General features: G+C 39.2%; 1 protein-coding gene across 13 annotated transcripts in view; it reads left to right on the top strand.

Moving 5' to 3' along the window:
• The window catches only part of EPB41L2 (erythrocyte membrane protein band 4.1 like 2), a 289024-nt gene that overhangs the window by 117529 nt on the left and 150169 nt on the right, over positions 1-21326 (top strand). The window contains exon 1 of one of the 13 annotated variants that reach the window (XM_084624358.1): positions 16250-16321. The exons of the other annotated variants lie outside the window; for them this stretch is intronic. The gene's annotated coding sequence lies outside the window, so the exon portion shown is untranslated. Of the gene's footprint in view, positions 1-16249; positions 16322-21326 lie in introns of those variants that run through there. 13 annotated transcript variants of the gene reach the window in all.

Here is a 21326-nt window from a genome sequence, read left to right as displayed (position 1 = left end):
CACTCCCAAGGTTACAGCTTTTCTCTGACCTTGGCTTGGTAAACGCTACCACCACCCAACTGCAAAAAACCCAGGAAGGAGCACTTGGGACTCCTCCTTGTGGAGTACCCTCAAGCCCTTTCACCCCTCTCCAGAAAAGAGCTGAGAGAGAAGAAAAAGAAATTTTAATTAGCTGGTGGCAACAGCTAAACAACATATATGCACAAACCTCTTAGGACACCAAAAATTCAATTCTGTTTTTAAAAAAGGTACATTTTGATTAAAAACAAAAAGGAAGAAAATACATCTGGAACTTTAGGCTTTTGCTAGATTTTTAAAGGAGCAATTCCAAAAAATGGGGTTCAGCTTAAAGGTTACAAGCAAAGAAAAGTATTTGGGGTTAGCCCAGAGGAGATCCACAAGCCAAAATAAGAAATAAATCTGATAGTGTCTGTCTAAACATTTCCTATCCCAATGATTCCTTCTAGGTATGGAAGATAATTTACACAGCATTCCTGTTTATAGCATTGTTGCTCCGTGTCTCTGCAGCTCAGAGGGAACAACAGACAACAAAGGGAAGGTTTTTCCCAATTTTGGAAAGTTTTAGCCCTACCATTGGCTCTTTTGGTCAGGTACCCACGTTTTTTTAAATCTGTGCATGGAGGCTTTTTAACCCATTACAGGTAAAGCAAGAGAACAGCTACCAAGAGGGATTTTACAGCTAATTGGCTGGCTGGGTGTCCGTAAAAGGGAGATTTTTCTCTCCCCCCTCCCCCCCCTCAGCAAATTTATCACAGCAAATATTTGAGATTTTTCAAGTTTTTTAAAAAGTCACCTGTGCTGTATTGTATTCCAGCACTTTTTTTTAGAAAGGCATACCTTACACCTTTTTTCTTTTGTTTTCTCGCTGAAGATGGTTGCTTGTTTTAATCTTAAATTTGTGTCTTAATGCTTGGATTTTTTTAATAGATGTCTAGACTATTTATTTTCATCAGAATTGTTGTTGCCTTTAAGGGAGCCAAAGAAGTACTGTTGTAATTGGTATAAGAAATGTTGCACTTAAGATCTTACATACCTGAAAAATATGGCTGTCTGCATATTAGGGGTGGGTGTGTGTGTGTGTGTGTGTGTAATTATGGGCACGACATCTTAATGAAGTTGCAGGGAGTCAGTTGCTGACCGTGGTGTTGCTCATGTGATGAACTTAACAGTTCAGAGGATTCTCTCTTGACCTGATGCAGTTCATGTATGCATATTTCTAGTGAGCTGTATGGTTAGCTAGCAGAGTCTGTCTTAAACTTTACCTCAAATGTTAGCTAATACAAGTATTTATTTCTTAAACTTGGCTTGTTCAACAGGAAAATGTTCATTCAGCCTCTCATGAGAATAAACTTTTAAAAATTTATATCCTAGCTTTTGAGTGCTGGGAATTGTTCTGTTTGCTGAGATGACATTTACGATCTTGAATTTTAATGTTTATGTCCTAATTTCTGCATGTACAATGGCTGCTCAATATTCCTATTTTATGTAGCCTGCTGTGGACATTTTGTCAGTCTTTTTCACTGTCTTTTTGGCGGAGGATCTAATGAAGGGAAAATAAAGTAATGCAAAGAGAACTCCTCATTTCCTTGTTCCTCTTCGATAGTGAATCTTCATATTTTCAGTATGAAATAGAAGAGAACTAATCTAACACCTACCAAAAAAAAGTTTGAAAAATAATCCTAGAAAATGAACTGCTTTCATCACCCCTCCCAAGTGTGACAATTATTCTCTCTTAAATAATGGTGAATCTTGGTTTAAAATGAAAAGAAATTTTGCATTTCACCCTGTGCTGGATACTCTGTTGTTAGCGTGTGTGTGTGTGTGTGTGTGTGTGTGAGATAACTACACACACGTGCGCACACACAGACGATAACAATAGAATATCCAGCACACACACTTAAAAAAAAAATTGATTCCAAGGAAACAATTACTGGTAACCTTTGAAATATCAAGAGATATTTGAGTTAATCAGTTTACAGTTGAAGATGAAGCCAAAACTCAGAAATAGTAGAATCTAATCTTGACTATTCTGAGCTAAACTTGAAAACTGCTGAGCAGGAGGATATGTGAACATATATTAAAAAAAAACAAAAACAAAATCAACTACTGTAAATTCTTGGATAATGTCATCTAGTGTTTTGGAGCATATCTCAAATATTCCTTGAAATATTTCTCTTCAGGGCATCAGTCCATTAGACAATCTTAGTCGAAAGTTCACAATTAAAAAACCTTGAGCGTTTGACTACACGTGCAAGTGGCAGAGATACTCTAGTCAGTTGTGTCTCCACTCCAATATTATAAAATTCTTGCATGAGGTTAATTTAATAAGCATCAAGAAGCACTGAAACAAATTTAGTTTGTATTGCATACAATGGGAGGCATTAGATTATCTAGGTAAGCTGTTTCAGGCACTCAGTTACAATTCTTCTGCATGTTGAAATTTGTTGTTTAGGGATTACAGTGATTGGCTTCTGTGAGCTGTTTAGGGTATTTTATGCAGTCTTGTTGCAGTGTCTGTACCATGCATGTTAATTAAAAATATTCCTTTAAATATTTAAAGATTTGAACGATGCTGGATTCAGGACTTGAACAATTTACTGGATGCATACTGATGCAACGACTAATCCCTAATAGCCAGACTGAAATATCTGCATGGCCATGCCTCCCAAAGCTATTCCCCTAAAATTTACAGGAATAAAAGTTTTGTGTATTTTTTTATGCACAATATTAATTGTAACATTAACAATTTATTAGATAGAAAGTTGATGCAACTTGCTTTTATCACCTTTCCTGTTATCTTTGTCTCCCCTTTTGGCTTTATTGCAATCTTTCTTACACAGATCATGGTCATGGCCTAGCTCTTCCTGTTTTGTCTTCATTGTCTGTTTCCTGTTTTCCTTTCTCTACATGATGTTCACAACGTCTTGTCTTATATCTTCTCTTCTTACATCTCCCTCAAAATTGTTCAATAGAATACATACTTCTCTATCTTATCCTAACAATTGTACATGAGCAAGACTGGCTACATATCCCACCTATTCACATGGAGCTTGGAAATGTTATCAGACCCAGTAGCCAGAAGTTTTAAAAGTACTAGTCAATGACTGATGGAAAAGATGGGAGTCCTACTGTCCAGGTCCACTGCACTTATGAGAAATCAGTCCTCCACTGTAGCTGCTGGGAAAGGGGAGGGTCCTGGAATTCCTCCCAAAGTGCTGTCCCTTCTTTAGAGGCTTCATTTTGGTTATTAGCCTCTGCTTAGTAAGTTTCTAATTTAAATCTGAACCCACTTTTCTCAACCCCTTGTTGGTTGCAGGAATGGAAAAAAAAATTCTCTGTTTTGGATCATCCTTTAGCTGTGTGCATGCATGTGTGTATGCAGTTTGATGGAGATGTCACTGTTGTTCTTTCTACTTCTCCCCCCCCGCCCCTGAAAAAACAAAAAAACAAAACCATGACTATCTTGTAGCCCTCTGAACCTGTTGCTGGTCATACTTCTCCATCCCCAACCCTCCTGCTCCTCTGTGCAGTAGAATTGTGAAGCTGACCTGGTGGCTGTCATTTTCATATCTGCTCATATGGATCTCAGTGGCAACAGTGGAAAAATAAGACTGGCCAGTTTTACTGTGCTGCAGTTTAGAAAACTAGTGGCATAAGCTCTCTGTAACCTTACAAAGAAAGTATTAACCTTCTGAACATGAATATTTAACTGATATATCTTCACAATTATAAAGATGAGATCAAAATTTAAAACTTGTATTCAACAGAAGTTGGTGTCACTCATCTGGGAAAGCGTCTGTCTTGGGTGTAGGTGAATGGATGCTTCAGTCCCTGACTAGATTGATGTATTTGAAGGCAGTGGGTTGCACCATTCAGTACAGATAAATTCCTAGTCGGAAGAGTGCAATCCTGCTACTGTTACTCTCTTTAAAAGTCTGCAGGAAACCTGTCCTTCGTTGGGTTAATGAATGATAGCCATTGTACTTTTGGTAAAGGTAGAAGTTGTGGTGTGTGTGCAAAATTTTTCGAGCCTTTATGATCATAGAGAATTTTGCTGTGTCTTGGAAATGTTGCTGTGCTCCTTCTAAAGGGTCAGTTGTGGCTTTGCCACAAGGGGTGTATATGGGGTAGCAGACTGTCCCAATGTGCCTTTGTGGGTGGGAGGAGCTAGGAAAAAGGATCTTAGAATCATAGAATACCAGGGTTGGAAGGGACATCGGGAGGTCATCTAATCCAACCCCCCTGCTCAAAGCAGGACCAATCCCCAATTTTTGCCCCAGATCCCAACCAGCCTCCTCAAGGATTGAACTCACAACCGTGGGTTTAGCAGGCCAATGCTCAAACTGCTGAACTATCCCTCCCCGCCCACCGCAGCTATCCCTAGACCTTGATGCCTAACAGATCATAGATCCAGAGCACGGCTGTGCTGTCTCCCTTGTATGGTGCAAAGGTGGAACCAGGGTCCACTAATTTCCAGTCAACTGCATGTGTGGGGGATATATAGAACCCACATGGCGGTGGCTTTTTTTCCCATACTGTCAACCAATGTAACAGGTAGAACTGGTGCAAAAGGAGGTGAGGGGCACATTATGTCCCTGCACAGGCACCCAGGAAGAGCCAGTCTGTCATTAAATTTGCATACAGGTTGTTCCACTGCCACTGCCTCAACTCATTTTACTGGGGGGGGAAGGAAAACTGACCTGAATCTAATCAGTTTCCACAATTTCTCTTAAATGCAATATATCCATATAGCAGATCCAGGTCATACTGGACAGCTGAAAGGCTTTGTGTGTGATAAAGAATTCCAACATTAAACTACTGCCTTAAAGATAAATGGTATCAAAGTATAGCCATAATATGTGTATAATATATAATTTATGTAGAAAGTATAACGATTGGCAACTTGCATAGGAAGTATGAGTCTGGAAAGGTCTTTAGTGTGGAGGATGCCATTTGAAGAAAGGCTTATGACAATCGGGAGATGAGACAAAGTACAGTTTTACATTCTTGCATAGATATATTTCCCTAAAATGTATTATGCAGCACATGATGATTTCAGTTCAAAGGTACAACAGACATAGCTTTATTCTGCCAGTGTTCACTCTTGTAAGTGTGGACCAGATGATATGTCTGGGGCGAGAAAGCAGAAGGAGACTCCGCTGGTTGGAAGGCATGAGATGCGCTGTCCTGAGGTTGGGGGTTCCACGACCACCACCCCCAAGAGGAGAAGGCGGGTGGTGGTGGTCGGGGACTCTCTCCTCCGGGGGACTGAGTCATCTATCTGCCGCCCTGACCGGGAAAACCGAGAAGTCTGCTGCTTGCCAGGGGCTAAGATTCGTGATGTGACGGAGAGACTGCCGAGACTCATCAAGCCCTCGGATCGCTACCCCTTCCTGCTTCTCCACATGGGCACCAATGATACTGCCAAGAATGACCTTGAGCAGATCACTGCGGACTATGTGGCTCTAGGAAGAAGAATAAAGGAGTTGGAGGCGCAAGTGGTGTTCTCGTCCATCCTCCCCGTGGAAGGAAAAGGCCTAGGTAGGGAGCGTCGAATCGTGGAAGTCAACGAATGGCTACGCAGGTGGTGTCGGAGAGAAGGCTTTGGTTTCTTTGACCATGGGATGGTGTTCAATGAAGGAGGAGTGCTGGGCAGAGACGGGCTCCATCTTACAAAGAGAGGGAAGAGCATCTTTGCCAGCAGGCTGGCTAACCTAGTGAGGAGGGCTTTAAACTAGGTTCACCGGGGGAAGGAGACCAAAGCCCTGAGGTAAGTGGGAAAGCGGGATACCGGGAGGAAGCACAGGCAGGAATGTCTGTGAGGGGAGGGCTCCTGCCTCATACTGGCAATGAGGGGCGATCAACAGGTTATCTCAAGTGCTTATATACAAATGCACAAAGCCTTGGAAACAAGCAGGGAGAACTGGAGGTCCTGGTGATGTCAAGGAACTATGACGTGATCGGAATAACAGAGACTTGGTGGGATAACTCACATGACTGGAGTACTGTCATGGATGGTTATAAACTGTTCAGGAAGGACAGGCAGGGCAGAAAAGGTGGGGGAGTAGCACTGTATGTAAGGGAGCAGTATGACTGCTCAGAGCTCCGGTATGATATTGCAGAAAAACCTGAGTGTCTCTGGATTAAGTTTAGAAGTGTGAGCAACAGGAGTGATGTAGTGGTGGGAGTCTGCTATAGACCACCGGACCAGGGGGATGAGGTGGATGAGGCTTTCTTCCGGCAGCTCACGGAAGCTACTAGATCGCATGCCCTGATTCTCATGGGTGACTTTAATTTTCCTGATATCTGCTGGGAGAGCAATACAGCGGTGCATAGACAATCCAGGAAGTTTTTGGAAAGCGTAGGGGACAATTTCCTGGCGCAAGTGCTAGAGGAGCCAACTAGGGGGGCGCTTTTCTTGACCTGCTGCTCACAAACCGGGTAGAATTAGTGGGGGAAGCAAAAGTGGATGGGAATCTGGGAGGCAGTGACCATGAGTTGGTTGAGTTCAGGATCCTGACGCAGGGAAGAAAGGTAAGCAGCAGGATACGGACCCTGGACTTCAGGAAAGCAGACTTCGACTCCTTCAGGGAACGGATGGCCAGGATCCCCTGGGGGACTAACTTGAAGGGGAAAGGAGTCCAGGAGAGGTGGCTGTATTTCAAGGAATCCCTGTTGAGGTTACAGGGACAAACCATCCCGATGAGTCGAAAGAATAGTAAATATGGCAGGCGACCAGCTTGGCTTAACGGTGAAATCCTAGCGGATCTTAAACATAAAAAAGAAGCTTACAAGAAGTGGAAGGTTGGACATATGACCAGGGAAGAGTATAAAAATATTGCTCGGGCATGTAGGAATGTTATCAGGAGGGCCAAATCGCACCTGGAGCTGCAGCTAGCCAGAGATGTCAAGAGTAACAAGAAGGGTTTCTTCAGGTATGTTGGCAACAAGAAGGAAGCCAAGGAATGTGTGGGCCCCTTACTGAATGAGGGAGGCAACCTAGTGACAGAGGATGTGGAAAAAGCTAATGTACTCAATGCTTTTTTTGCCTCTGTTTTCACTAACAAGGTCAGCTCCCAGACTGCTGCGCTGGGCATCACAAAATGCGGAAGAGATGGCCAGCCCTCTGTGGAGATAGAGGCGGTTAGGGACTATTTAGAAAAGCTGGACGTGCACAAGTCCATGGGGCCGGACGAGTTGCATCCGAGAGTGCTGAAGGAATTGGCGGCTGTGATTGCAGAGCCACTGGCCATTATCTTTGAAAACTCGTGGCGAACCGGGGAAGTCCCGGATGACTGGAAAAAGGCTAATGTAGTGCCAATCTTTAAAAAAGGGAAGAAGGAAGATCCTGGGAACTACAGGCCAGTCAGCCTCACCTCAGTCCCTGGAAAAATCATGGAGCAGGTCCTCAAAGAATCAATCCTGAAGCACTTGCATGAGAGGAAAGTGATCAGGAACAGCCAGCATGGATTCACCAAGGGAAGGTCATGCCTGACTAATCTAATCGCCTTTTATGATGAGATTACTGGTTCTGTGGATGAAGGGAAAGCAGTGGATGTATTGTTTCTTGACTTTAGCAAAGCTTTTGACACGGTCTCCCATAGTATTCTTGTCAGCAAGTTAAGGAAGTATGGGCTGGATGAATGCACTATAAGGTGGGTAGAAAGCTGGCTAAATTGTCGGGCTCAACGGGTAGTGATCAATGGCTCCATGTCTAGTTGGCAGCCGGTATCAAGTGGAGTGCCCCAAGGGTCGGTCCTGGGGCCGGTTTTATTCAATATCTTCATAAATGATCTGGAGGATGGTGTGGATTGCACTCTCAGCAAATTTGCGGATGATACTAAACTGGGAGGAGTGGTAGATATGCTGGAGGGGAGGGATAGGATACAGAAGGACCTAGACCAATTGGAAGATTGGGCCAAAAGGAATCTGATGAGGTTCAATAAGGATAAGTGCAGGGTCCTGCACTTAGGACGGAAGAACCCAATGCACAGCTACAGACTAGGGACCGAATGGCTAGGCAGCAGTTCTGCGGAAAAGGACCTAGGGGTGACAGTGGACGAGAAGCTGGATATGAGTCAGCAGTGTGCCCTTGTTGCCAAGAAGTCCAATGGCATTTTGGGATGTATAAGTAGGGGCATAGCGAGCAGATCGAGGGACGTGATCGTTCCCCTCTATTCGACATTGGTGAGGCCTCATCTGGAGTACTGTGTCCAGTTTTGGGCCCCACACTTCAAGAAGGATGTGGATAAATTGGAGGGAGTCCAGCGAAGGGCAACAAAAATGATTAGGGGACTGGAACACATGAGTTATGAGGAGAGGCTGAGGGAACTGGGGATGTTTAGTCTGCAGAAGAGAAGAATGAGGGGGGATTTGATAGCTGCTTTCAACTACCTGAAAGGGGGTTCCAAAGAGGATGGCTCTAGACTGTTCTCAATGGTAGCAGATGACAGAACGAGGAGTAATGGTCTCAAGTTGCAGTGGGGGAGGTTTAGATTGGATATTAGGAAAAACTTTTTCACTAAGAGGGTGGTGAAACACTGGAATGAGTTACCTAGGGAGGTGGTAGAATCTCCTTCCTTAGAGGTTTTTAAGGTCAGGCTTGACAAAGCCCTGGCTGGGATGATTTAACTGGGAATTGGTCCTGCTTTGAGCAGGGGGTTGGACTAGATGACCTTCTGGGGTCCCTTCCAACCCTGATATTCTATGATTCTATGATAATATTATGGACAGATAAAGGATTTTTCTTGTGGATGGTTTGGGAATATGAGAAAGATGAGTGAGAAAGGTCAACTTGTTTCCTGAGTTACTGAATGCCAGTGAAACTCAGATCTCCATGATTCAGGAGCCAAATTAGCAAACAACGTTACTCAAAAGAGCCAGAGTAGTGTGAATTCATTGTTTCATTTACTATGCTACTATATATTCATATTTAAACAGTATGATGGGGGAAATAGTTATATTCTCACAGCGAAATGAGTGACCAAGTATTTATTATTTATTTATCAACTACACTTATTTAATAACTTAGTAAAAGCATCCTGATTGGTTAATAACTTTGGTTAATAATTAAATCAGTGTTTTAATATCATGTGCTGCAAAGAGCTGCAGGAGACATTAAAAAGCCACTTGCAGCTTGCGAACCTCAGGCTGAGTATCACTAATTTACACCTTGATTGAGCAAAGTACTTAAGCACATGCTTAACTATAATCATGTGCTGAAGTGCTTTGCTTGATTGTGCCTTAGTTTACTAATGTCTTTGAAAACATGTCATATTTAAGTACAGATGTAACTGATATGCACTTGATTCCACCTTTTTGTCTTGTATATGTGAACGAATAAAGCTGAAACTAAGAAAGGCATAAAAATAAATCAGTGTGCATTCTAGCAACCTGCTGACTTCAAAGTCCTCTTACTCAGACTGAAAGTCACGGCAGATGAGTGCTCGATGATGTAGGTGCATCTTTTTAATTGGCTACAGCTAGCCAGGAACTCATTGCTGTAGAAACATATCAATAGTGCACCAGGACAGCACTTGACTTATATAGATTTATCTGAATAATTTTGCTAATTTATGGTGGATTATTTGTAATTTTCATTTCTGGAAGTTATAGGCTTTTAAGAGCAATAGGGATTAAATTTGAACTGAGATTTATGGTGGGTTTAAATTTCTGACTCATTGTTATACATCCTGGAAAGTACAACACATGCTGCTAGGCTACAATCAAACTTGGCAAGGGGGAGAGAGGGAAAATGAATAACATTAATCTGCTTGTCTTTTGGCTTTCTTCAGTTATTTCAGCACATGAGTAAATGGCCCATTTCCAACAGTTGACAAGAAGGTGTGAGTAACAGTGGGGAGGGGGGAATAAGCATGGGGAAATAGTTTTACTTTGTGTAACTATTTCCCCATGCTTATTCCCCCCTCCCCACTGTTACTCACACCTTCTTGTCAACTGTTGGAAATGGGCCATCGTAATTATCACTACAAAAGGTTTTTTTTTCTCCTGTTGATAATAGCTCACCTTAATTGATCACTCTTGTTATAGTGTGTATGGCAACACCCACCCATTTTTTTCATGTTCTCTCTCTGTGTAGATGTGTATAATCTTCCTACTGTAATTTCCATTGCATGCATCCCATGAAGTGGGTTTTAGCCTATGAAAGCTCATGCTCAAATAAATTGGTTAGTCTCTAAGGTGCCACATGTACTCGTCCTTTTTGCTGATCCAGACTAACACAGCTACCACTCTGAAACCTGTCAGAATACACAATTACAGATACAGAGCACACAATATATCATAATCATAGAACAGTGATGAACATGGGGTACAGGATTGGGTATAAAGTGTCTCAGAGGTCCCTCCAGCAAAGGCGCTTAACCACAGTAAGCAGTCATGCAATAAGAGGGAAGATCCTCTCATGGATCAGTAACTAGCTAAAAGATAGGAAACAAAGGGTAGGAATAAATGGTCAGTTTCCACAATAGAAAGAGGTAAGTAATGAGGTCCTGCAAGGATGTGTACTGAGATCAGACCTGTTCAACATATTCATAAGTGATCTAGAAAAGGGGGTAAATAGTGAGGTGGCAAACTTTGCGGACAATACAAAATTACTCAAGATAGTTAAGTCCAAAACTGACTGAAGAGTTACAAAGAGATCTCACAAAACTGGGTGACTGGGCAACAAAATGGCAGATGAAATTCAATGTTTACAAGTGCAAAGTAATGCAAATTGAAAAAAATAATCCCAACTACAAATTAAAAATGATGAGGTCTAAATTAGCTGTTACCACTCAAGAAAAAGATCGTGGAGTCGTCATGGATAGTTCTCGGAAAACATCCACTAAATTTGTTGAAGCAATGTTTTTTAAACAAAAACAAACAAAAAAAAATTCCTAAGAATATTAGGAACTATGAGGAAAGGGATAAATAAATGTCATAATGCCATTATATAAATCTATGCCCACACCTTGAATACAGCGTACAATTCTGTCACCCCATCTCAAAGATATATTAGAATTGGAAAAGGTGCAGTGAAAGGCAAGAAAAATGATTAGGGGTTTGGAATAGCTTCCATATGAGGAGAGATTAAAACTGTTCATGTTAGAAAAGATGCAACTAAAGGGAAATTATGATAGAGGTGTATAAAATCATGAATAGTAAGGAGAAAGTGAAAAGGGAAGTGTGTTTACTCTCTCACATAACAAAAAGATAATAAAATCTAGGGGTCTCCTGATGAAATTAATAGGGAGCAAGTTTAAAACAAATAAAAGGAAGTACTTTACACAATGCAGTCAAGTTGTCCGGGAATGCTGTGAAGGCCAAAAGTATAATTGGGTTCAGAAAAGAATTAGATAAGTTCATGGAGGGGTAGGTTCATCAATGGGTATTAGAGAAGATGATCAGGGATGCAACCCTCAACCTCTGACTTCCTGAAGCTGGGACTGGATGACAGGATCACTTGAAATTGCCCTGTTATGTTCATTTCCTCTGAAGCACAAAAGACAGGATACCGGCTAGATGGACCATTGGTCTGACCCAGTATGGCTGCTCTTATGAGCACTGTTGGGTAGTCTCAAATATCCACTCAAGTAGGATTTAATTCTGCAGAACTTGTTTAAAGAAGTATTTATACACGGTTTTCTTGTTTTCAGTACTTTAGTTAACATGACTCTTAGCACCATTATTAGACACAAGCTTCAGTATGTGCAGTCCAAGAATTCATACTTAAGCTGTTCAGATCTTCTTCCTAGCAAAATGCGATGTGGCACAAGTTTGGAGTGAATTGATGCAAAAATACTTAAAGCAGCAGGTGTACTACTTTGAAGTCAAGGGTCTCTTAGGTTGTTATAGTAACATGTCCTTATTTCCCCAAGGATGTAACTTGGTGGTAATAAACTTGTGTTGAATTGAATTTAGCCACGGTGCAAGTAAGTATGCTTTGATGATTTAACTGGGAATTGGTCCTGCTTCGGGCAGGGGGTTGGACTAGATGACCTTCTGGGGTCCCTTCCAACCCTGATATTCTATGATTCTAAGTACTGCTCCATTGAATTTATCATGCACTATGTGTGAATATCCCCTGCAGTGTCTTGCTAAACAAGTTTTTTTAATAAAACCATTAGCTCAAATGATGAATGGTTGCCAATTTTGGTTTGAATTTCAAATATTTGTCCACTTAAGTCTATTCTAATGCTTTAAAATGTACTGCACATATGGATCAGAAGCAGAAAATGTGATTCAATAAGTCTGTGTAAATCCTCCATTTAATTTGAAATACAAACTTACTATAATGACTTTCCATCTACATTTTTGACACCCACGTTTCTTTGAAATGAGTTCGTTTTCTTTGGTAAATATGTATTTATACAGTAATAGTCTCCCAGTCATGTCTTGGTAAGCCATCACATTAATTTTCTCCAGGTCCCCCCTAGAGAGTCATTTTTATCCTGATGTCCATAAGTGAATTATACGTCTACATCCTCCCCCTTCTATCCCATTCTCTTCTCTCCCGCTGCCCTAAAAAAAATTGTCTCTTGATTTCTATGATTCTGAATGTGTCCTGTAATCAGTACCTTTACAACAGGATTCTCAGGCAGGGACTGTCTTTTTAAAGAGACAAACTAAAGAGCCAAGCACTCTGATTATCGGACATGGTTAGCTTTAATACCGTTGTCCTTGAGACTCCGCCTCCACTAGCAGATTTCTAAAAATTCCCTGTTGCATTACCAATTATGCAGCTCCACCAGTGGTAGACCCGTTTCTAGCTTTTTAGGCATTTTATGTAACCCAACTCGTGACCGTTCTGGGTGCTCAAGTGGCTAAAATAGTGGCAGCCCTTTGTGCGTTGACCACTTCAGTGCTGCAACCATAGCCACCACCAGTGGAGCTGCAGTGATGGAAAACATTTAGAAAAATGCTGTTGTTTGGAAAGACTTTGCTGTCAGCCCTGCAGAACAAACTGCAAGGTTCAGTGGAGTTCCATGGGAGCTTTGAAATTTTTATTGGCGTTTTGTTTGAGGAGTGCATCTCCTGTTGTGGCTTTTTGTAGTTGAGTTTTCACTTCAAGTAAGACTTTTTTTTTTTTTTAATTTCAACAGTTTGCTTCCTCAAAATAGTGGCTTGACAGTAAGTTTCTTGTGCTGTTTTGGTGCCTGACTCATGACTTCTGAAAACTTGGGTTTGGAAGTTGGACATACCGTGGTCCCACACAGACAATGAATACATACTTTCCAAAGAATGGTGATACTTCATGCACTCCCAAATGCATAGTTAGAGCATGCAGTAAATGTTAACGTACGAGACAGCGTGGTAGCACTTTACTTACAGGGAGCAGGATCTTGCAGTTGGTATGCATTGTAGTGAGCAAGGAGGCAGAAAACAATTAGAGAATCAGTCCTTTTCTCTTTATTAAACACTTGTACTGCAATAGCAGTTAGGTTGGGCCACATTATATTAGGCACTGTGCAAATATATTAAAAATGACCATCCCTACCCCAAAGAACTTACAAGATAAACACAAGGCTTAATGGTTGATGAAACAAAGGGGGTTGGGGCAATGACAAGGGAGACAGGATAAGAGAGAGGATGTGTGTACTATTTACTCTTTCAGGAGCAGTGTATGCAATTTGCTGTCTGCCTAGCCATTCTAGTTTGTCTGGTTAATTGATATTTGTTGTGCTGTTGGAGGAAATGGCAGAGTTTTGTTTCCTTGAATGTGTGACACAATTGCCTTTTCAGCTCCTGCTGTTCTTCTGATATCTGAAGAATCTTAACTAGTGGAAAAGGCACCTGAAATTTATCTGGAGAATCCGGAAGTATATCACTATACAGCTGCTAGTAGTTTTTGTCACCACCATGGATTTTAGATTGAGGTCATGACACAGAAAGAAGTCTTTTCAAAGTTTTAGTGTACAGCTCTCCTTTAAAGGAACATCAGAGTTCTTTACAAATTAGAGTTTCGTCTGAAGAATGTTTGCTTGCTGCTGTCACACAACACAGCTAAGATTACTGAAACTTGAAGTATTTGAGGGAAAAATCATTTCTGTATTTCACTTCCTTTTGTGCAGTGACAGCATTTTCTTTGGCAGTTCCCTGTACGGAGTCGGCTTTCATTGGCGAGTGGGGTTCTTGGGCATATCTGTGGATCTTTCACCCAGCAAGAGGGAAGAAAAAAAACTTAATATCAAAAAACAATAATAAAAAAAACCTGCCGAAAAGTGATTATAAAACCACAAAAATGGGCAGGAGAGACCTGAGCAGGAACTACTCAACTTAGAATTTTTTTTTTTTTTTAATCCCTAGATTTCAATGTGACCATATCCCTTTTACATTTTTATATCAGAATACATGATTTTCTTTGCTTTTATGGGCATGCGTAGCCCCGGAGCTGTTTAAACATTGTTTTGTCCAGTAAACTTTTGCTTCTATTCTTTGCTTGTACTTTATTCAGAGTAAGCAGTTATTTTGCATTTTTCACAATGGTGTCTGATCACTGTTCATAAATTGAGAAAGTCCTAGAAACCAAGACAGGTGTTCACTGAGAATGTGTCCAAAAATTAGTTCTGCAGTAGTACAGCACTCAGTCTAGCTGTATTGATAAAATACATTTTGAAGGTTGGATCCCTTCACAAAAGGAACTTACAATATCCTGCTTGTTGGACTCTAGCATGGTGATCATACCAAAAGCTAAGGGAGAAAATTAGTCATTTCCCAGTTCTCTCTGACCTTGAACCTTGCAGTTGCCTTTATTTCCTTATTTTGCAGGCTCCGGTACATGTTCTCCACTCATGAAATAGTAATTGGCAATATAACTTATTGATAATAGAGAGGCTTGGAAGAATTTAGATTTTTATTGGTAAACGTCAATAAATGTTGATTTCAACAAACTCTCTCTCTCTCTCTCACAAAAAATATTTCCATCAATAGTAGCTGAAATTTACAGATAGAGAAAATAAGAGATGCTGCCTGAGAAATTCGTAGAATTTGATTTAAGGATGGATACTTTGTATATTTTGACATATTGGCGACTTGCACTTAACTGTTCTAAAGCTTTAACTTTTCGAGTCTCAGCGTATGTCATTTAATAATTATTTTCTGACCCCTCCCCATCATGTCCCTCAAATATGAAAATTAAATCAATAAAAATAAAAATGTTTAAAATCCATAGTTTTGCACAACTGAAAGTAACTGTGTGTGCATGCGTGCGCGTACTCACTATACAAAATAGAGAAAGTTCTTTAAAATAAACATTTGATATTTGTCAATTATAAAAAAAAAAAAAAAAATTCTGCCAAGCTAAACAGAAAATGATGAATACTTGGTTGGGATATCAGGTGAACTTTATAGTACTTTTTGTGTTTCTCAATTTAAATTATGAATACATTATTCTTCAATCTGTGCTAGAAAAGGCTGTGGTAGTAACTGTGCTCTTAACTTTTAGGGCAATGGCATGTGAAAGAAGTAGAGTTAGCTTTAACTTCTCTATTTTTTTTATAAAGACAGCTAAAAACTCAACAAGAATTAACTGAATTTGTAATGAACTGTCAATGTATTGTAGCTTTGGAAGGTGACAGTCCAAAAAAACCCCAACCTTTTGCTTATTGCAAACTATAGAAGTAATGAAGGAAATCTCTATTAAAATCCTACAAAATAAGATGACATGTTAAATATACAGACCTGATCAGTGTTTTGTTTAGGTTTCTTTAATCAGAATCAGAAGTGAAATGTTTGCCTGTTCCAGCTGGATTATATGTAGAACATTAGCAATGTTGCATAAACAGAGCCAAAGTGTTTTGTGGTGGTTTTTTATTTTTATTTATTTATTTATTTTTAGTATGGGGGAGGAGTTGCTCAAAGGACAGAATAAATGATTGCATTATGGCTTATTTTTGTTTCTTTGTGGCTGCTACGAGAACTTTATTTGAAGAGCCAAAAATCTACCCCAAAACAAACAAGCAATCTTCTGCTGGGGCAGATTTCTTCTTTGAAAAGATTCTATAAGGATTTTCCCACACGAATTGTTTGTCTCTTGGTTTGTTGGACAGATACCAGGAAAACAGAGTTGTTGTTGTTTGACCCATGTGCATATTCTGGCTGCTGTAATGAAATGAGTTGGAACTGCAGCCTGGTTTTCCACTGAGCATGTCCTTCTCCAGCAATGTCAGGGCTTGGGTGGGGTCACTCTTGTTCATTAAGCTTTTCAAACAGACTGTTGGATTTCATCAGCTGACCACATTTATTTAATAACCGGGAACAACAGAGAACTGGCTTGATGTACAAAATAAAAATTACATATGTATGTATGTTTTTATATAGACTTTAAGTTGCTATACTTGAGATCTTGCATTAACATGTCAGGTATTGTAGCTTGTAAACAAAACACAAACTAGATTTCCATTGTCTCTGGCAAGGGAATCCGAATAGGTGGCATTGTTGTCAGGCTATTTGAAAGATGTGTATTTGCTTAAATTTCATCTCCGTTAGAAGGATATTCTGACCAGGACCCAGGATATGGAAGAGAATGGCACCTGGTAATGTGTAAAACTTTTAAAGGTACCCTTGTTTGTTTGGTTTGCTTTCAATCTGAACGTAGTTTCTTTTAAAATTTATGGGGTTTAATATTTGATTTTTTTTTAATCATAGGGTTGCTTTGAGACAAATGTTGTTTAGATGCTTTTTAATTTTCTTTCAAATTCTAATAAAACATGTATTTTATAGTACATGGACAACAGCAGCAAACAAATAATTTAAAAATATAAGTTTCAAGCAATTTCAATTATTTACTGAAATTCTTTTTCTGTACCTAATGTTTTATGGCAACATCTCTTTAAAGAATATATACAGTATATCTGAAAAGAGAAAATTAAGTTCTGTGCATCTTAGTATAAAAGTGTAAGTAATATCTGTACAGCAGTGGCTCTGAGTCAGTTTCTAGACAAAAGATACTGATTTGCAAAATGACCAACTGTGCAAGTAATGGTCAGAGGCATTTGGATAATTCAGAACGTGTTTTCAAGTATCAGTTTTTTAATGTCATGTTGACAATATTCATATTTGCGAATTGTTTTGACTTTAAAATGAGGGGACACTGCTTTCTGAAGTAGCTTTCTACAGCTGGTTTACAGATAACTTTCAGTGTATTAGCACTGTTGTGATAGCATCCTGTTTTGATTGCAGCAATTCCTTTTCCAGTTTTATTAAAAAGTAGCTTTTTTGTGTATGCTACAGCATTTTTACTGCCACCTGGGCTCTTAGGTATTTGTTTGTCTCTACCTTGATCTTCAACATTAAACGTGATTATTACAGCAAATATCATTTTGTGCTATGGGAGCTGGTGTTCAGTCCTCACCTTTTCTATAGGGACTTGTCAGCTCAAATTAGTGATGACTCTCATGTGTTTTGGGAAGTGTAAATAGAGAGTGATGTCATGTGTACACCAGCTTTATAAACAAGCAGGGAATTCAGTTTTACAGAATTAATGTTGTATACCTATTTGCACATATCACTAAAATAATATATTATTGGAAATGGAGGTGGATTATTGTGACTGGGGGAAAAATATTGTGTGCCTCAACACTCAGCTGCTTGATGGGCAGCAAACAGGTAAATATAATAACAAAAGATAATAAATATTGTAACTAGGGCTGTCGATCCATCGCAGTTAACTCACGTAATTAACTCAAAAAAAATGAATTGCGATTAATCACACTTTAAACAATAGAATACCAGTTGAAATGTATTAAATATTTTTGGAAGTTTTGTACATTTTCAAATATTTCAATTACAACACAACACAGTGTACAGTGTTCACTTTATTTTATTTTTATTACAAATATATGCACTGCAAAAATAAATAATATTTTTCAATTCACCTCCTACAAATACTGTAGTGCAATCTCTTTATCGTGAAAGTGCAATTTACAAATGTAAATTAAGGGTTAATTAAATTTGTGACTGAACTCTTTGGGAGACAATTGTATGTTTCCTGCTCTTTGTATGTTAGCTCGCATTGTATGTTTGTATTGTATGTTTACTTGTATTCTGCCATATATTTCATGTTATAGCAATCTCGGATAACTACCCAGCACACGTTCTTCATTTTAAGAACACTTTCACAGCAGAGTTGACAACACGCAAAGAAGGTACCAATGTGAGATTTCTAAAGGTAACTACAACACTTGACTCAAGGTTTTAGAATCTGAAGTGCTTCCAAAATCTGAGAGGGATGAGGTTTGGATCATGCTTTCAGAGGTCTTAAAAGAGCAACACTCCGATGTGGAAACTACAGAACTGAACCACCAAAAAAGATAATCAACCTTCCGCTGGTGGCATCTGACTCGTATGATGAAAACTAATATGCATTGGTCCACGCTGCTTTGGATTGTTGTCGAGCCGAACCAGTCATCTGCATGGAAGAGTAGTTGAAGCATGAAGGGACATATGAATCTTCAGTGCATCTGGCACCTAAATATCTTGCAAGGTTGGCTACAACAGTGCCATGCAATCACCTGTTGTCACTTTCAGGTAACATTGTAAACTAGAATCGGGCAGCATTATCCCCTGCAAGTGTAAACAAACTTGTTTGATTTAGCGATTGGCTGAACAAGGGGGAGGACTGAGTGGACTTCTAGGCTTTAAAGTTTTACATTATTGTGTTTTTGAGCACAGTTCTTTTTTTGTACATAATTCTACATTTTGTAAGCTCAACTTTCATGAGATTGTACTACGTTATTTATATTAGGGGAATTGAAAAATACTATATATATTTACTGTGCAAATATTTGTAATAAAAATAATATAAAATGAGCACTGCACACTTTGTACTCTGTGTTGTAATTGAAATCAATATATTTGAAATGTAGAAAACATCCAAAATATTTAAATAAATGTAATTTTTTAATCGCAATTAATGTTTTTAATCTCTTGACAGCCCTAATTGTAACTAGTGACTTTCACCATCTGGGAAGGACTGATGCCTAGAAGTACCTTCCTCAAAAGCGTTATGTCTGGGTAAATTTGCCAGCCTGCATACCATATTTGTTTTTGGAACAATGGTTCTGTGGGAAATACTATTTTTATAGAAACCATACCTTCAGAGGAGGTATTAAATCTGGCCTCACAATACTTAATGTACACTTGGTTGACTGGATATTTTCTGGCATTATGTTAAAGTATTTCAGTCCATGTTTGGCTCTATTTATATAAAAATCTTTTTTTTAAAAAATGTGGTTTAAAACAAAATGGTGTGTAACAATGTGAACAGGGAGAGCTTACTTTTGCCATACGTTTGGGTGTCTGACTTTGGCTGGGGAAATCATTGCTGTAATGAGTTTGGTCTGTGGAATTGCTAATTTGTAGCACTATTCTAGCACCATCTGCTGATCAACCTGTGGCATGGCAATGACATTTTGATCTGCTTACGTGTTTGCTTAGCTCGAAGTGTACTCACAACTTAGCATCAAGAGGAAAGAAACAGAACCATAGGCTAGTCAGTTTATAAGTGTTTGGAAATAAGATTCTGACAGTAAGGAAAATGAAAGGATCTGTGTACTATAATGTAGTTTGAGTTGTCCAGTTGCCTAGGCTGTCACAAAAGACTCCACTACGGCTGTAGACCCTTAAAAGAAACCAAATTTTGTTGATTTGGTTCCATGTGTTAAATCACTGTGGTATTTGTGCCCATCAATACTGTAGTTTCTAAGCTTGCAGAGAAGAGGATTTGACAGCATGAGATCAGTTCAGGCCCTAGATCTGGTAGGATTGTCATAGTAGTATGGGAAGCTGATTGGCTCTGACAGGCTTTTGTCATATGACTGCTTTTCAAACAAACTAAAGTTGAGTCTGCTGTCTTCCTATTTAGTCTGTGCACCTTGAGTGGGATTTAGTACGATTATGTTGTCATAAGCACTGTTTGGGCTGCTTTTTCCCAGCTTTAGTATGTAAATATTTATATTTAGGTTTATTGGTATACATAATTAGCTTCCCTGTTTAAACAAAAAGAAAAGGAGTACTTGTGGCACCTTAGAGACTAACCAATTTATCTGAGCATAAGCTTTTGTGAGCTACAGCTCACTTCATCGGATGTCAGTTCCATCGGATGCATCCGATGAAGTGAGCTGTAGCTCACGAAAGCTTATGCTCAGATAAATTGGTTAGTCTCTAAGGTGCCAGAAGTACTCCTTTTTCTTTTTGCGAATACAGACTAACACGGCTGCTACTCTAAAACCTGTTTAAACAGTTGTTAATGTAAATAGAATAGCTATATAGTCTGAGAAGTATTTGATGTAGGTGTCTCTTAATTAAAACTTTTTGTTTTTAAATTTCACTGAACTATCATGCTAAAGTTTTTAAAATATAGTCTGTCTTGGTTTTGTCCATTTTTAAAGAGTCTATCATTGTTAAAATGAAGATTGGGACCAGTGCAAGTTTAATCAATTTCTTTTGCCTATAGGAAGCTAAATTTTTCAAAAATTAGATATCATGCCTAATTTGAATTTAATTTTGGAGCTATTACTGGGAAACAAACCAGTAGTGGGTAAACTGGTAGCGATACAATTAAGATAAATAAAGTGAAACTGGCTTACTTTAATTACTGGATAAACCTAATTTGCAGGCTTTTTTTTCTTGGCTTGTATCTCAAGGATCCTGAAATTGGAAACCACATCCGTTGTGTTAGTAATTTGTTTCCCAGAGTTTGCAAAGCCTATCTTAATTCCTACTGTAGTAGATTGTCATCTTTCACAACTGAAGAGCAAATTTGGATTTCCTGTCCACTTAGTTTGCTAACAAGACATTCTGAATGCTATAAACTGATATGCATCTTTAATATTTTTGAACTGGCTCTTTATATTTGGATTACTCTTTAGCATGCCTTTTCAGAAAATGATCTCTACTACACACAACCATACAGTACAAGAACTCTTTTTTCCATTAGTATTAGGTGGTAAAATATAATTTTTTTTAAAATGTAGAATTGATAGCAAAAACTATAGACAGAACTATTTTCTAGATGTACTCCTCCTGATTCTGATCTTCTTTATACTGGTGTAACAGAGACTGTACTCAAGTCAGTGGAGTTATGCTAGTGAGAAATCTGTATGAGATGCATCAGGCCCTTCAAGTATTGGTGGTTAAAGCAGATATTTTCACAAAGAGTGTGAATTCCTGATTGGCTCTTCCAAGGAGGATTTTACTTTTGGGACTGTCAAAATATAAATGTTTTCTGTATGGATCTGTGGTGAAATCTACAACTGTTACTCCTGGTGGAGTTCTGCGCCAAAAAATTGTGTGCACAATATTTT

The sequence above is a fragment of the Lepidochelys olivacea genome, assembly GCF_965140295.1.
Source record: "Lepidochelys olivacea isolate rLepOli2 genome assembly, chromosome: 3".
NCBI classification, from domain to species: domain Eukaryota; kingdom Metazoa; phylum Chordata; order Testudines; family Cheloniidae; genus Lepidochelys; species Lepidochelys olivacea.
This window is presented reverse-complemented; position numbering and strand designations above follow the sequence as displayed.